This window comes from Lissotriton helveticus, chromosome 4_1 (assembly GCF_964261635.1).
Source record: "Lissotriton helveticus chromosome 4_1, aLisHel1.1, whole genome shotgun sequence".
NCBI lineage: Eukaryota > Metazoa > Chordata > Amphibia > Caudata > Salamandridae > Lissotriton > Lissotriton helveticus.
In genome coordinates this window covers 1,494,550,532-1,494,566,955 of record NC_136063.1, presented here as the reverse complement: position 1 = coordinate 1,494,566,955, position 16,424 = coordinate 1,494,550,532, and the positions used below count along the sequence as shown (strand labels likewise).

At 46.8% G+C, this 16,424-nt stretch overlaps 1 protein-coding gene across 1 annotated transcript in view; it reads left to right on the top strand.

Moving 5' to 3' along the window:
- LOC144828174 (uncharacterized) overlaps nucleotides 1-16,424 on the top strand; it is a 418,953-nt gene that overhangs the window by 336,950 nt on the left and 65,579 nt on the right. The window lies entirely within an intron of this gene.

Here is a 16,424-nt window from a genome sequence, read left to right as displayed (position 1 = left end):
AATATGTTAGGTGACCTGATGAAATTACGATATACATGGGAAGGGGAATTGGGAGCCATGGAAGATCTGGATTGGGAAATTGTATTAATGCACCCACGGGACGTAGCGAAAAAATCCAGGCTGAGGAAAGTCAGGAAAATGGTCAGGCGATTTAGTCGATGGTTCTTAAGTAATTTTGCCCGGCGTTAAACGCCTCTAATACCATACAAAGTTTATCAAATAAAGAGGCAGGCGCTGGAGACAGGAAGACAGGAAACAAGTTTTATTCCGACGGAGCAGAACACATCAGATCGGACAACAAGGTATCGTCTCGAGGTGCTCTCTGACAGCCTCTCTGAGGCCTGGCCTTTTATACACTGGTTTACGACATGTGATCATTCTTTATTACAATAAAGACATTGTGAAGTAATGAAAATGACATCCCCGGTAGCCCCCAGTTCCGGCTCATTCCAACACGTGGCTACAGTAGAGGTCCTCATCCCCCGTACAATAGGAGGGGGCTATCACGCAGCTGAGTGTTCCGCCGATTCCATTGGAATGTGTGCGCCTGATCGAATCTAAGGGGGTGGGGAGGTCATGATCAATAGTAACTCCTTTGAAGAGGGGCGAGTGCACACAGTAGTGGGCAATAAACTGTATCCTCAGGCTAAGGGATGACCAGCGGTCCGTGCAGACAATCGGGCTCAGAGGAAGGGTCATCAAAAGAGGGGTATTCATGGAAGGAAATGAGTTGTTGGTCAGGCGCGGGGTGTGATTCCCAGAGACAGAGTCATGCGGAAGGGGAGGGTTCATGACTTGTGCTTGTGGGAGCGGGGGCAGCCAGGGTGCATGGGGGATGCTTGCAGGGTCAGGGAAGTGCGCTGACGAGCGATCGTGATCAGGGTGACCATGGTACCTAAAATGGCTGTCGTGCATGTTCATACGTGAGTCTGAGGAATGGGCAAGATGGCGCAGATGATGTTCAGTTCACAAACTAAAATTCCACAGTCCTCCCTTTTAACATGTCTTGCCAGCTTGTCAATTCGGATCTATCCCCATAAGACCACGTATTTCTATCTCATAGAGGGGACTCATGTGCTCAGTTCTAAAGTCCAAAGTCTTAGGGCACATACAGTTGGAAATGAGTGAACACAAAGGTGGCAAACATTGAATACCTAAGCAACACCCACACAGTACCACGACTGGTATTAGTATAAATGTAAACAACCTCCATCCCCAGTCCTTCAAAGTGTCCCAAAACCAGCTTCCAAGCGACCATCCTTCTTGCTCCTGGTGAACCTCTGAGGATAGTCTGTGGAGGTGTTCGATTGCTTTGTAGACTGAAGGCGAGTTATCTGGCACGTAGGTGCAACAGCTGGAGCAGATGATGCGGCATGCTCCTCCACGGTCGGCCAGAATCACATCCAGAACAAGGCGGTTTTGGAGAGCCACCAGGGGGACTGCCTGGAGCTCAGCCGTGTTGTTAGCGAGGATGCCAGCCGTGATGTTAATGGTTGTTTCTACTGCCTGAGGCAGGTGTCGGATAGCGCGGCTATTTGCCATTGGGCCCCACAGAGGAACAAGTCCCTTCACCGCATCCAGGAACTGTGCTCCGGTGGAGTCGGCTTGTCCAATGTCTCCGGCGCGCTTTTGCCGGTGATGGTAGGCTGGGGCCACATACGTGGGAGGAAGAATGAAGGCGATGTAGCACGTACCCCTCCAACCTTTCGGGAGCCAAGTGTAAGCTTTGGTGCCACAAACAAAGTACATATTTGGAGAAGCAACAAAGGAGGGGGGATCAGCTGAGACCAATGTTCTGGTGATGTGGCAGGAACTGTGACCCACCAGCTGTGTTCCCTGGCCTTCGAGGCACACGAGTCCTGTGACATTGATGACAGACAGGGCCACAGTCAGAGTGGCAGCCGTTCGCTTCCGCAGGTAGGAGAAGGTGGGTCTAGCTGGATTGTGGAGCACTTGCATTTCGACTCTTTCTTTGGCAGGGATGTTCATATGGAAGGCGGAACCTGAGGTCACAGGACAAAAGGGGGCAGACGTCCTTCCTGTTTTGTTCAGCCAGAACCCATAGTAGAAGTGTGACACTGTTTGACCAGAAGCGGCGTTGTCCTTGTGGCTTTCCTGCAAGAGGATCAACCAGGCGAGGCAGGAGCCGTGAACTGAGAAAGGAGAAGGGATGAAAGGTATGGAGTGTTCAGTGGCATGCGGGAGCAACCCGCAGATCCAGCAGTTCGTGACATTTGTAGCAAGGTTGTGCTGGTGCAACAGTTGCACGAAGGAATTGTTCCAGAACTCTTTACGCCTTTCTCGGAGCTGAGGCGAAAGGGAAATCACGTGATGCTCTTTCATGGTGGTTGGCTGTGCAGTGGTCGGCAACATCTGATGAGCGGGTGTGCTGTCCTCCAAGATCCAGAAGGAAGTCATGAGGAGGAGGCAAAGGAGGAAGAGAATGAAGAAGGCGATTGTCTTTGATTTGTGCAAATTGTCAGCCTTTGGGTTCCTGTAGTGGGTATTTCCGGTTGCGTCCATCATCTTCTTGTCTGGCGCTTCCATCATCTTCTTATCTGGCGCTTCCATCATCTTCAAGGTGCTCGGTAGTGGGCAGAAGCACAGACTTTGTTTAGCTTCTCTCCGGGTAACCCGTGGTTGTTTTAGGCCACCGTTCTGAGATTTTAACTTAGTCCGTGGTCTACTTAGCCAAAGCTCCCTCCTTTCGACGCAGGAAATACCCTTCCCGGGATGGCACAGTGGGATCAGAGAATTTTGCAAGTTCAAGTGCCTCGGTATCAGGATAGCAGTTCAGTGATGGCCGGTCTTTGTTCAGGAGCTCTTCTTGGGTGTCGACGTTTTCTGTCGTGGCCAGGGTCGAGGAGACCTTCTTGCAGTGGTGGGCGTGCAGCCAGTGCCTTTTTCCCTCCACTCGAAGAGCCGTCCGAGTGGTGATCAGTACTTGCCAGGGGCCCGTCCACCGGGGTTCCAGACTCTTTGCCCATTGAAAATTCCGGACTAAAACATAATCTCCCGGTTGGATATCGTGACCGGGACCCCTGGAAGCATCGGGGATGGCCTGCTGCACCTGTTGATGAATGACAGACAAAGTTTTAGTTAATTTGTACAAATAATCTGACAGCAGGACGTCGGGGACGTCGTGAATGGAGGTCGGTTTGGGGGCAGTCCAGAGGTTCATGGGTCGCCCAAACACGACCTCGTAGGGGGTCAAGTGGTGCTTAGTGGGAGTGGAGCGCATCGATAGCAATGCCAGTGGGAGGGCATCTGGCCACTTAAGTCCTGTGGTGGCCACTATTTTTGACAGTTTCAGTTTCAGTGTAGCATTGTGTCGCTCAACTAGGCCAGCGGATTGGGGGTGGAAGACCGCATGGAACCTCTGCTTTACCCCCAGCCCCTTCAAGATTAGTTGGATAACTTCAGCTATGAAGTGGGGGCCATTGTCGCTCCATAAAATTCGACAAAGGCCGTAGCGAGGGAAAAACTCTTTCAGTAGTACTTTGGCAGTAGTCATGGCAGTGTTATCACGGGTTGGATAGGCTTCCACCCATTTGCTGAAGGCACATACAATGACTAATACGTACTTCAAGCCTTGGCATCTCTCCAGCTGGATGTAATCCATCTGGAGGACCTCAAAGGGGTGGTCGGGGATTCCAAACCCTCCCCGGGGTACCACAGTTCCTTTCCCGGGGTTGTGTTGTAGGCAGATGAGGCACTGCTGGACCAGGCGTTTGGCTGAGTCGGGGATTTTGTTGTTGTGCCAGACTTTGGAAATGAGTTCAATCATGGGGGCAGAACCTATGTGTGCAGGGGAGTGTGCCACAGTCAGTATGGGAATCAAGTATGAGTCAGGCAGCAACCACTTGTTTGTGTCTTTTGTCCGCCAGCAGCCTTCATCGTCCTTTAGACCCACCCGTGCCCACTCAGTCAGTTCGTGAGGTGTGCTGGCCGACTGGATGTCCCTAATCGTTTCCCTAGCGTCAGTCCATTTTTCTGCTTGTGACCTGGTCACATACATGCGTGTCGTCGTCCTATTCTCAGCTGTGGTTCGGGCAGTGATGTCGGCCAGTGCGTTTCCCTGTCCAACTAAGTCTGTCACCTTCTTGTGTGCCTGGCATTTGATTACCGCTAATCGTTTGGGGAGGAGAACTGCTTCAATCAGGGCGGAGACTAGATCTCCGTGAAGGATGGGTGTGCCGTGGGACGTCAGGAATCCCCTTTCCCTCCACAAGAGCCCAAAATGATGAACCACCCCGAAGGCATACTGGCTGTCTGTGTAAATGTTCGCTGTGGTTCCTGCTGCTATGATACATGCTCGTGTGAGGGCAATTAGCTCTGCCGCCTGTGCGGATCGTTGCGTGATGCGGGCTGTTTCAACTACTGTTCGGGCTGTCGTCACCGCATAGGCAGCTGAGGTGGTGCCGTCTGGGAGTTTGATACAAGAACCGTCTACCCATAGTTCTCCATCAGGGTCTGTAAAAGCAATGTCTCGGAGGTCAATTCTACTCCTGGTCTGTTCGTCCGTGAGGGTCACACAGTCGTGTATAGGGGGCACATCGGGGTCATTTTCAGGCAAGGGCAACAGTGTAGCAGGATTCAAAGTCGTGCATCTCTTAAGAGTGATGTGGGGTGCAAGTAGAGTCAATTCGTACCCCGTCAGTCGTGCACTAGTCAGGTGTTGAGTCTTGGTCTGGTTCAAAAGGGTGTCAACTGCGTGGGGTACTAACACCGTGAGAGAGTTCGAAAGTACAATTCCCTCACTCTGACGGATAGAGACAGCAGCAGCGGCTACTGCTCGAAGGCAGGCAGGTAAAGCTCTGGCGACTGGGTCAAGAGTGGCAGAGAAGTAGGCACAAGGGCGCTGTTTGGAGCCGATGGGCTGAGTTAGAACAGACAATGCGCATCCCTCCCTTTCGTGAGTGAAGAGGGAGAAGGGCTTGGAGTAATCTGGTGTTCCTAGGACGGGTGCCGAGCAAAGGGCATCCCGCAACTCCTTAAAGGACGCTTGGCATACGGGGGTCCAAGGGAGTGGGAAGGGAACATCTTTGGCCAACAGGGAAAGAAGGGGCTTGATAATGAGACTGAAATTTGGTAACCATTGTCGGCAAAAAGAGGTAAGGCCCACCAATGAACGGACTTGCTTCTGTGTTTTTGGGATGGGGGTGTCCAGGATGGTTTGGATTCGGTCGGGCGTAAGTTTCCTCCCTTCTTTGGACAGGAGATGGCCTAGGTATGTCACTTGAGGCTGGCAGAACTGCAGTTTCTTTTTGGAGACTTTGTGGCCATTCTCTGCAAGAAAGTGCAAGAGTTGGATAGTGGCCGTGATTGCAAGGGGAGTAGTGTCGGCCGCCAAAAGGATATCATCGACATATTGGATCAACACCACTCCATCTGGTAGCTGGACGGCGTCCAGCTGTCTTTTGAGGGCCTGGCTGTAAATGCTGGGACTTTCAGTGTAGCCCTGAGGAGCTCTACAAAATCGGTACGAACGTTTTTTTAAGGTGAAGCCGAAGAGATAACGGCTGTCTGGATGGATGGGGATAGAGAAAAATGCGTTCTTAAGATCAATAACGGTGAAGGTGGTGGCAGTGGACGGGATGAGAGTCAGAATGGTGGTGATGTCTGAGACTACGGGGTACTGTGGTACCACCACTTTGTTGACTTCTCGCAGGTCGATGATGAAGCGGTACGCTTTCTCATCTCCCTCACCTTGCTTTTTAACAATGGGTAGGATAGGGCTGTTGCAGACATTACTAACCACTTCCTCTACCACTCCTGCATCTACCAGGGACTGAATAATCGCTACCAATGCCTTCTCGCCTTCGGGCGATATCCGGTACTGTGGGAGTTTCGGGAGTATTGCGTCTGGTCGAACAGTTATGTGCACAGGGTCGATCATCATTCGTCCTACATCCGAGTCGTTTCTGGCCCATAGGTACAGGGGTAGGGTGTCGAGTAAGGATAGGTCAGCATCAGTCATAGAGTACATATGTCGTGCGGGGCGGGATCTAGACATGCTCGGGTTGTCATACAGGATGACTCGGACTCCATCTGGGGAACACCTAATAGTAGCTCGGAAATGTTTTAGTAAATCAATACCCATAATGGGGTCAGGGGAGTTGGAGGAGAGCAGAAACGTTCTGTCAATGGGGTTGTTTCCTAGGTCAAAGCAGATAGGTACAGACAGGGGATTAGTGGAGGGCGTTCCATCGAAACCTATTGATGTAATGTGTGAGCCAGACAAGGGTGCCCTTGGAATCAGTCGCTTTGATAATACACTACGTGTCGCTCCAGTGTCTACCAAAAATGGAGACTTTGTACCCAGGACCTTAGCGGTGACGTAAGGACCTTGCTGTCAACACAGAGCTCGACTGGATCCCTCCCTCGCCCTTGGCAGTCCTATGCAAAGTCGTGAGCATTGTCGCAGCCAGACTGTTGGCACTGATTCTGTCGGGGGTGGTCAAATGTGTTCGGTCTGCCAGGTCGGTCATTGTTGGTGTCGTGGGTGTGCCCTCGTCCCTGCCCTCTAGTCCTGGGGCCATTTGCCATGTCCCTTGTCTCTTTATTTTTAATCATTTCCCGGAGGACCGGGCATTGAGACTTCCAATGGCCAAATCCTTTGCAAAACGCACACTGGTTCTCATCGAGGTCTGTTCGTGGAGTGCCGGGTGTGGGTGTGCGGTCTCTAGGGGGTGGATTTCTAGGGGCATTCGACTGGTAGTTTCCCCTATACTGTTCCCTTCCTATAGTCACTCCCTGCAATTGAGCAATCATCACTCGTTCTTTTAAGTCCTTTTTCTTTCTCCTCTCAGTCGCCCTCTCGTTCTCGTTCTTTTGGTGTTCGTAATACTGAGCCATCTGAAGGATAGCTGCAGGTTTGGAGGCCCCCCAACTACTCTCGCTCGTCTGTAACTTCTGGGAGACCTCTTGCAATAGCCCCTTTACGTAGTTTTGCACGAATAGGTGTTGTCCGGTTGCGGTGGTCATGTCTTGGCCACTGTAGTCGGAGAACACCGTCTCAAATCGAGAGAAGTATTCTGATACGTCTTCCTGGGGTTTCTGACGGCAAGCCGTGACTACCGACCAGTCTACCTTCTTCTCTGGGATCAATGTCTTTAGCTTCTGCACTATTTTGTCCGGGAGTTCCAGTATGTCTTTTACAGGTTTCTTTCCGGGCTCTCGCTGCCTATCTAGTTCACTGAGTTGATTCCAGGTATGTCCGAACAGATCTGTGTGGTTGGCTTTTTGGATTTGCTTCCACACATCAGCCGGTAGACATAACCCGAAAAACAAATCAATGTCCGCTAGAGTCATTATGGTTGAGCCCAAGGCTGTACTTAGTTCGGTATAAAATGCTGTCGGGTTCTTTCTTAAATCGGGCAGGGTTTGCCTAAAAGTTAAAATATCTTGCCGATCCCATGGCTGATAAACCCAGTTGTACACAACCCTCCCTTTTGCATCTGCGTGGTTGATATCGTCGTTTGTTCCCTGACCTCTTGGGGGAACCCAGTAGGGGGCGGCTTCTCTGATAGGCATCATAGTGTTGGCTACTTCTAATGGGGACTCAGCTGTTTCAGGGACTGTGATTTTGACCTCCGGTTTCTGTTCCGTGAGGTGGCGGAAGACTTCAAGCGTTTGCATGAAGAGGTCCGTCACATCGCGTTCAGTCCCATCTCCAACATCGATCTTTCTATATAGAGCCGTCAACTTAGCAGGACCCTTAGTTTGATACCTATCCTCATATGCGTTCAGGGTGTGGTAGCTGAACCGTAAAATGAAATGCCGTCTGTGGCTACCGGCATGTGAATTGTGCATATCCATCGTATATTCTTCGCTCTCTTTCCGTTCTACCAGTGTCTTTGCTATTTTGTCAATCCCATCCCGCTCGTCTTTGCTCAACCTATTTGGTCTGGCCGTTAGCTGCTTGCTAGTCTCGAGTTCATCTGATGTTGTTACCACTGTGGCTGGTGCGAAGGCCGTAAGAGCCGGGGCACTAGCGCTAGGGTCACCCTCACCCGCACTCAGAGCTGGCAGGTGCTGTGCCAGAGGCTGGCAGGGGGCATAAGGAGGGGGCATGTAGATAATCGGAGGACCTAGCAGTAACTCGTCGTTTGCCCGTTGTTTGGAGGGCATCTCCGGGTAGAGCGTAGAGGGGGTCCTAACAGGGCATTGGCCTGTCGACCCTGATTCTTGAGTTTGTCTAACTTCCTCTCTCCTTCTTATTTCTTCATCTAGTTCCTTCGCGGCCAGGTGGGCTGCCTTTCGTAATTCTTTCCCTATTTTTGCTTCTTCTTTTTTCCTTCGTTGCTCTGCTTCTTTGCGCCACATGCCGATACTATCGAGCATAGTGGGCGTTGCCTTATTTATTCTAACAGCTGCTTCTAGCGCTTTTATTTTATGATCATCAAAGGAACCTATCAGTGGCCACTGACTTTCGGGGTCCTTTTTTGTATATTTATGCCATAACTTACTATAAGCTATAGCGACTAGTCCTTGTTTAGTGAACATGTCCTTATTAGGGGTGCCTTCCAATGGAGCTGGATGGTTCATCTCTAATAAGCGGTCCGGGTTGTACCAACTACCAATCAGTGGGGAGAAGACAGGCATGACAGATTACAACGGGGGACAAAGGTCCGCACTACCTATCTTTCACTACTTGCAAAGACTAGACAGAATATTGCTATTCTACGTTATTTGCAAGCAGAGAATCTCAAAAGAACTATACTCCAAACAATCTATGTTCGGACAATCAATCAGTGGGGAGAAAAATAGGTACGGCAGATTACAATGGGGGACAAAAGTCCGCGTTACCTACCCTTCACTATCCGCAAAGGGAGATAGAATATTCCTATTCCTCCCCGTTTGCAGGCAGCGAATATCTCAAAGAGCGACAAAGCAAATACTAGTATTTCAATCAATCAAACAATTAATCAATTTGCAATTCGTCGTGTGTCACGACCTTACCCGGACCGCATGGACAGTTTCTCGTCTTCCGCTTCCAGCGCCCGATCGTCCTCTACTCTCTGCTGCTACCGCGGCACTCCTGATGGTTCCCAGTCAGGACCGTAGATCACTCGGGGAGAGGTCTGCTCGGAACCAGTGAAGTTCAGATGATCGGCTGTCAGACGAGGGTCTATCGGACAGGAGCTCTCCTGATCGTTGCAGTCGTTCACTCTGTCGTTGGGACCTCTCCCACTGGATCCACGTGTCGCTGATGGGCCCCACGCTTGGGACGCCAATTGAGGAAAGTCAGGAAAATGGTCAGGCGATTTAGTCGATGGTTCTTAAGTAATTTTGCCCGGCGTTAAACGCCTCTAATACCATACAAAGTTTATCAAATAAAGAGGCAGGCGCTGGAGACAGGAAGACAGGAAACAAGTTTTATTCCGACGGAGCAGAACACATCAGATCGGACAACAAGGTATCGTCTCGAGGTGCTCTCTGACAGCCTCTCTGAGGCCTGGCCTTCTATACACTGGTTTACGACATGTGATCATTCTTTATTACAATAAAGACATTGTGAAGTAATGAAAATAACATCCCCGGTACCCCCCAGTTCCGGCTCATTCCAACACGTGGCTACAGTAGAGGTCCTCATCCCCCATACAATAGGAGGGGGCTATCACGCAGCTGAGTGTTCCGCCGATTCCTTTGGAATGTATGCGCCTGATCGAATCTCAGGGGGTGGGGAGGTCATGATCAATAGTAACTCCTTTGAAGAGGGGCGAGTGCATACAGTAGTGGGCAATAAACTGTATCCTCAGGCTAAGGGATGACCAGCGGTCCGTGCAGACAATCGGGCTCAGAGGAAGGGTCATCAAAAGAGGGGTATTCATGGAAGGAAATGAGGTGTTGGTCAGGCGAGGGGTGTGATTCCCAGAGACAGAGTCATGCGGAAGGGGAGGGTTCATGACTTGTGCTTGTGGGAGCGGGGGCAGCCAGGGTGCATGGGGGATGCTTGCAGGGTCAGGGAAGTGCGCTGACGAGCGATCGTGATCAGGGTGACCATGGTACCTAAAATGGCTGTCGTGCATGTTCACACGTGAGTCTGAGGAATGGGCAAGATGGCGCAGATGATGTTCAGTTCACGAACTAAAATTCCACAAGGCTACGCCTCATACAATTTAACGTGCTCCATAGAACCTATTATGACAGACTGAAACTTCACAGAATGGGGAAGGTAGAAGACACAACTTGCCTACGGGGCTGCCGACAGGAAGGGGATTTCTTCCACACTATATGGTCATGTACTAAGATTCAAAGGTACTGGGAACAGGTCTTTACAGAACTAGGGGAGGTCTTGGGGACCCCACTTCAGTGTGAACCTAAGCTGGCACTGTTAGGAATGACCAATGAGGTTGATCTGCCAAGACCGCTCCTTATTTTCTTAGTGCTGGCGCTGGTGGTGGCCAAGAGGGATATTGCGAAATACTGGGGGTCACAGGAACCTCCGGGCCTAGAGGAATGGAGGAGGGGACTGGACCAGTATATGGCAGCTCAAAGAGTAACGTATAAAGCAAGGGGGTGCCCGAATAAATTTAGAAAGGTGTGGTCAAAGTGGCGGCAATACCATGGGCTAGATGGGGGTTTGTGAGAGGAAGGGAGTTACCTCGGACACGAGAGACAGTATGGCGAACTTAGCGTTGGATAGGTATTGGGTGGGGAGGGAGAGAGGTGTGATTCTGCTGCTGATAAATGACTGTTTTGCTGAGCAATTATTACATTGGTTAGTTGGGGGGGGGTGGGATGGTACACTGTTTACAAAAAACGAAAATGCATAATGCCTTACAGGACATATGTCTACATTCCATCGAAAAATGTGGTTCGCCGCCCGGCCTTCGGGATGTGGGCTAATTGGCCGTGTGAGACCCTTTTTCCTTGTTTTCTTTCATACCGACTACCTGACTAACGGAACTTCTGATTGTATGCTGAAATTCCTTTTTTGATTCTGCGATAAAAATAAAAAAAATAAAAAATAAAAAAAATAAACCGCTTAAATAACGCATTATAAATTAAAATAGTAAAAGAAAGTCCAGATTATCGGCCCTAAGATTATAGAATGTAGAACAATATTAATCTCAGCTTTTAAACAATGTTAAATAATCTTATTGCATGATCATTTAACTTAGTTTTGTCCCTCCTGGTTATATAAACTTTACAAAGGTACTAATATTATTAGATTTCAGTCCCTCTTGAAAACATAGTTCCAGTGTCTGATTCACTTTTTTAATACCCACCTAACTAAGCATTAGTTTTAGATATTTAACTCTTGCATGGTAACGAGCAGGTGAACAGTAGATTATATGCTCAGTATCGTCTAAGGTCTTACATGGAGTAAACGTATACTGTTAATAGGTTGTTCGTGTCGTCAAGTTTCATTACATTTCAGAATGTGTACGTACAACAACCGTAGCCTCAAAAAAGCATGACATTAAGATTTGAGTCTAGATAACGTTTTCCACATGTGCCTTACATGTTTCAGAAATTTCCCTAGCCTCAATTTTTAGTTGGGATTTAAACTGCAGCATTGATAAATGCATACAATTTTAACAATTTCAAATGTATAATATTCCTGTATTACAAATGACAAAGCACATTTTCATATAGACAGCCCAATTTATTTTTCAATATACCTTGCTCTGACTTGAAGAATTTGAAAACATACATACATACCTGTTGGTCTGCAAGAGTTGTGACAACAAATTTCAAACATGTTTGAGTTTGAGGTGTAGATTGCCTTAGTACCAGCTGCCTTTGAGGGATTTATAAATATAATATATGTAACTGGCTATTTAATCCAAAAAGCAATGATTAAGCCCCATACAAAATGATGGAGTATATTTTACCATTAAAGGGATTCAATAGGTCTCCCACATCACTTTTGTTGTTTTATGACAGTTATTGCGGGGGGATATGTGACAGACTAGTTTAAATCCCTATGCACCTATCCCTCTCTGTTGAGGGTAGTGGTATGAGATTTAACCTTAAGCACCATTAAAGGTAACATTTATTGGAAGTTAAATACGCCAAATAAGGAGTTCATATGTACAGCACCTGTTTTAAGGGGAAGCACAGTCTTAAAATCATCAATATAAGATAGGCAAAAATGGGGAACAACAACCACAAACATTTGCAATGAAATTGGTCTCGCCTTTGGGACCTTATATGTATTTAGCTATGCAGCACATTAGCCTGGGTGCTGAAACTGTTCTTTAACATGGAGAGAAAGTAAGCACCAAACTGCGTGACACGCCAGGTATGGGAAAACATGGAGAGAAATATTGCTTTTCAGCGGGAAATGGTATAGTCCAAAGCCCTGTATTTCATATAAAATCAGGGTCTTCAGTGGTCATATCACGGAAAATACAAGGTTTAAAAAAAATATTATTGTCTACGGGTGCTCATGGAAGGTTGCATCGGTGGGGGAAGGTCAGGGATGGATATTCCAAAGAATTGATGCCGCAGCCCAAGAGCTCCCGTTCAGGCATCTGTTCCGCCGGACATCTTGGAAGTTGCTGAGTCATTGCTGAGTCAGTGAGAGTTGGGGGGTGGAATCTCAAATTTCCTAATTAGGAAAGCAATGGGATGCATGATGGAGTGGCGCAATGAACAATATTGTGATTGGTCTGTTCCCATAAGGAACAGGGCCAGTACTGATTTTCATTAGGAGGGCCTCTGTCTAGAGGGGCACAGTGGGTGAAAAAACAATGGGGTGGAATGCTACCACAAGCGTTTTCTAGAGGTTAGAAATGTTTTCAGCATTTGTCCTATCATCTTTGAGGTGTTTGATTGCCAGTAGTGTGCCTGGAAGCTCAGGCTCGCACAGCTTTCCAAGCCTACTACTGCCAATGTTGGTGGAATTCCAAAGAGCAATAAATTTCACCCATTCAATGATTACTTCTATGGATACAGCAATACTGCTTTTTTGGTAAACCAGTCAATACATTTAATGTCAATAAAAACCAACACAGACCTAACTCAGGTTCTAGAGACCCAACTACCAAGCAAAGAATGCATGTATTTGAGGGTGTCACACCTCAACCCACCACCCCTCCCCCCAGTCACCCTTGAAGCTACACCCTTGTGTGGGACTTCTGCATTGGTATTGCTGCCCATGTTGTTATATTGGCCATGCAGTGAGTCGAACAGAGGTGAAGCAGCAGGACAAGGACTATTGGAAAGGGAGTGAATTTCCACAATATAGTAGCTTTGTGGGTTTTCACAACTCTCGCCAGTGGCGTTTTATAGCCAATTTAAACATAAAATGATCGAGCCTGAAAGAATAGCATAAATATGAGGTTAAGGAAGTTCCTCCACATAGAAATATATTCTCCAGATAGAGATATAAAGAAAATAAAAAGTTATTGCATGAATGTCAACTATTTACATTATAGTTAGTTAAGTATAAGTGTAGTTTAATGAGAATCATGTTTTCTCATAGGTTCACACTTTTATTGTGCAATAGTGCCACCTAGTGTGCATATGAGTATTTGGAGGTTACAAATATTTAAAAGAAATGTACCAAACTAATTTAGAAAAAATATATATGGCTAATAAGATAACAACTGTGAAATTAATTTAACCTTTTGAAGAATATGTTTAGCTTCCAGATTCACAAATAAACTGAAATATAGCAAAATGCTACATAAAACAAACAAAAACCAATGGCAATACAAAAACGCACATGTTCAACAAAATGTTTGCAAAAATTGAGACATTGTGGGCAAGATTTACAACATACGTTTTCTGGGCCACATCTATTCACACGACCTCATGAGAAAAAGCATTGTAAGCCGGTCTCTGCATGAGCAAACTGCACAAGCGAAAATTGCTCATGGACATTGTTTTACTTTTTCACGCATGCTGACAGTGGTGCAGCATCAGCTGCATCCAACTTCATGCCCCCATTATGAGTCGACTCATAAAAGTTGTGTAAATATCGCACGCGATATTATAGATACTAGGATGTATTGTCATATATTTTTCGGGCTTTTACAAGTTTCACATCTGGATGTGGAATGATGTGAGGAAATCTATATTACAACACCTAGTCCCTCATAAAATCCGTGAATTCCAGCCCTTTTTCTAAGGATATGCTTTATCTGGTTTGACCTGGTGGATTTGTCACACGGTATCACATGATTTTACAAAATGTCGTAAAATGACGTTCAGATATGCTGCATGACTCACAACTTTGAGTTGGGTGGAAACTCTTTTTTTCATCAAAATCCAAAATAAGAGGTCACGTAACTCACAATCATAATGAGGGCCTAAGAAGCACAAACAGGAAGTACCAATTTTAGGTAATCCAGGAACAGTCTGCACCAAAAAAAATTGATGAGAATGTTACGGATTCACCTTTTTCCTTCAGCATTGAGAGCTGATGACCAGATTTTAATCAGTTAATTGAGCGCCTTCATTAGGCATTATGATGGGAAGCATTGTTTTATTCATGGTGGTGCTTTTCCAGAGATGGATTTACCTACTGTGCTCAGGCTTTTAAACTGGATCTGTGATGGTGCTTAACTCTATTTCGAAGTATACTAAAGTGATTTTGGTATTTTATTGACCACTGCTGGTCGTTTTCTATCAAGAAAGTTAAATTAAGACAATTGCCAGAAATATTTAAAAAGTGAAAGTCCAAAAGCAGAAAGCAATTCTGGTATTTTACTTACCTCTACTGGTCGTTTTCTATCAAGACAGTTAAATAGAGGCAGTTGAACAAGCAGAAAGCAATTCTGGAATTTTACTGACCTCTACTTTTCGTTTACTATCAAGACAGTTAAATAGAGGCAGTTGAACAGAAAAAAGTCCCTAAGCGGAAGCAAACAAGTCCTGGGGCTGATCTCCAGAGACCACAAAGTACATACACATATAAGTATATACTAAAGTATATTCAAGAAGGCTCAAATGCTCGACCTAAAATGGGGCTATTATTTTACAATACTAATCTTCAATGTGGACAGAGGGAGACTGCAGAAGGAATGCCAGCTCCTCTTACATGGGCAATAAAACAGGTTGATTCTACCACCTGCCAAAATCTACTCACCTGGGGGCACCAGTGAAGTATTGTGAATATCTCAGTCCACCCCATCATAGGTGGGGTGGATGCATGCTGTCTGTTATCCCCCTGACCAGTTTGTGAGGTGCCTATGCCTGCCCTGCACTGTAAAACCATAATGTGTTACAGTACCATCAAATGCAGTTGTGGCTCTAATTTGTATGGGTGAGTGTCATCCCATACGTGGTTGTCCAACAACTGTGCGGACGAAGTGTGTTTTTGAGTGGCGATCTTCTGACCAGAGCAAACTCAACTTTTTGTCTTTTGTTCCCTGTGTCTGTACCCATAGATTGATGTGTTTGTGGTGGTACACGGGATTCAGCAGAAGTATTATTGCATTAACAGAACTGCATCCTGAGAGCACTGACTATGATATTGCTGTTATGAGGCTTTAGTAATTCCGGTCACTACTCCTCACGGCCCGGGGTACCGACAGATAGAGCGGGGCCCCCTTCCCTGAGTAGTGTGCCAGGTAGAGGTGAGGGCGACACCCAATTGTTATGGGTTCCGGTTAATGTATCCTTAACCACTTAATTTGGACATTACCGGTGGTGTATTTGAACATTATTTTTGCACTATTATACTTTTCACTTTTTTTGTAGCAGCAGCTGTACTTGTCTATAGCTTGGTCCTAAAGAATGCCCCGATACAGTTAGATCCTAGCGAGGGCAGAAACATGTCGACCTTTTATACTGTTTGACGTCTTGGAAACAACAAGCGTCAGCACTCTGCTTTTTAATAATGGCAAGGGGACTTGATGAATAAAATTGTTATAAGTACTCCTTAGTCATTTTTAGAACACCACCTTTCACTTTATTTTGCGCTGCACATTTCACATTCTCTACCTATACCCTCCTGATCCTCTCACCTCCTTAAGTGAGTCTCTGGATGTGAGCAAGTACTATGTAGGGTGACCAGTCAACCCATAGTCTTCCTCTCTGTCAAGGTTTTTTCCGATCAATTTACAGATCGGTTTTCCTTGATGGGATAATACCTAAACCCAGATGATGAGACATCACACTGGGTGATTGATGGGTCTTGGTAGAAGGACGTCTCGCTCCCACTCGGAAGACTGGTACTCTAGTGTGTGCTTCGTCTGGTTGACTCACTCCTCTCTCTCTCTTTTGTATAAGACCCAGGGTGTTCTGTATTGAGTATACATGTTAACAGGGGATATTCACCCTGCTGGTCTATAAAATTATCCCTTAGACCCCCCAGTAAGATAATTGTCGTGATAGAAGTTTAGTAATTTGCTGCCTGTTAAATCCTCAATGTGTGAATGGACTATCAGGAAGTCACAGTGCTTTGATGGTTTTTCACAAATGGAAAGACTTTTATAATGTTCTTGTGTCTGCTTTGTGCT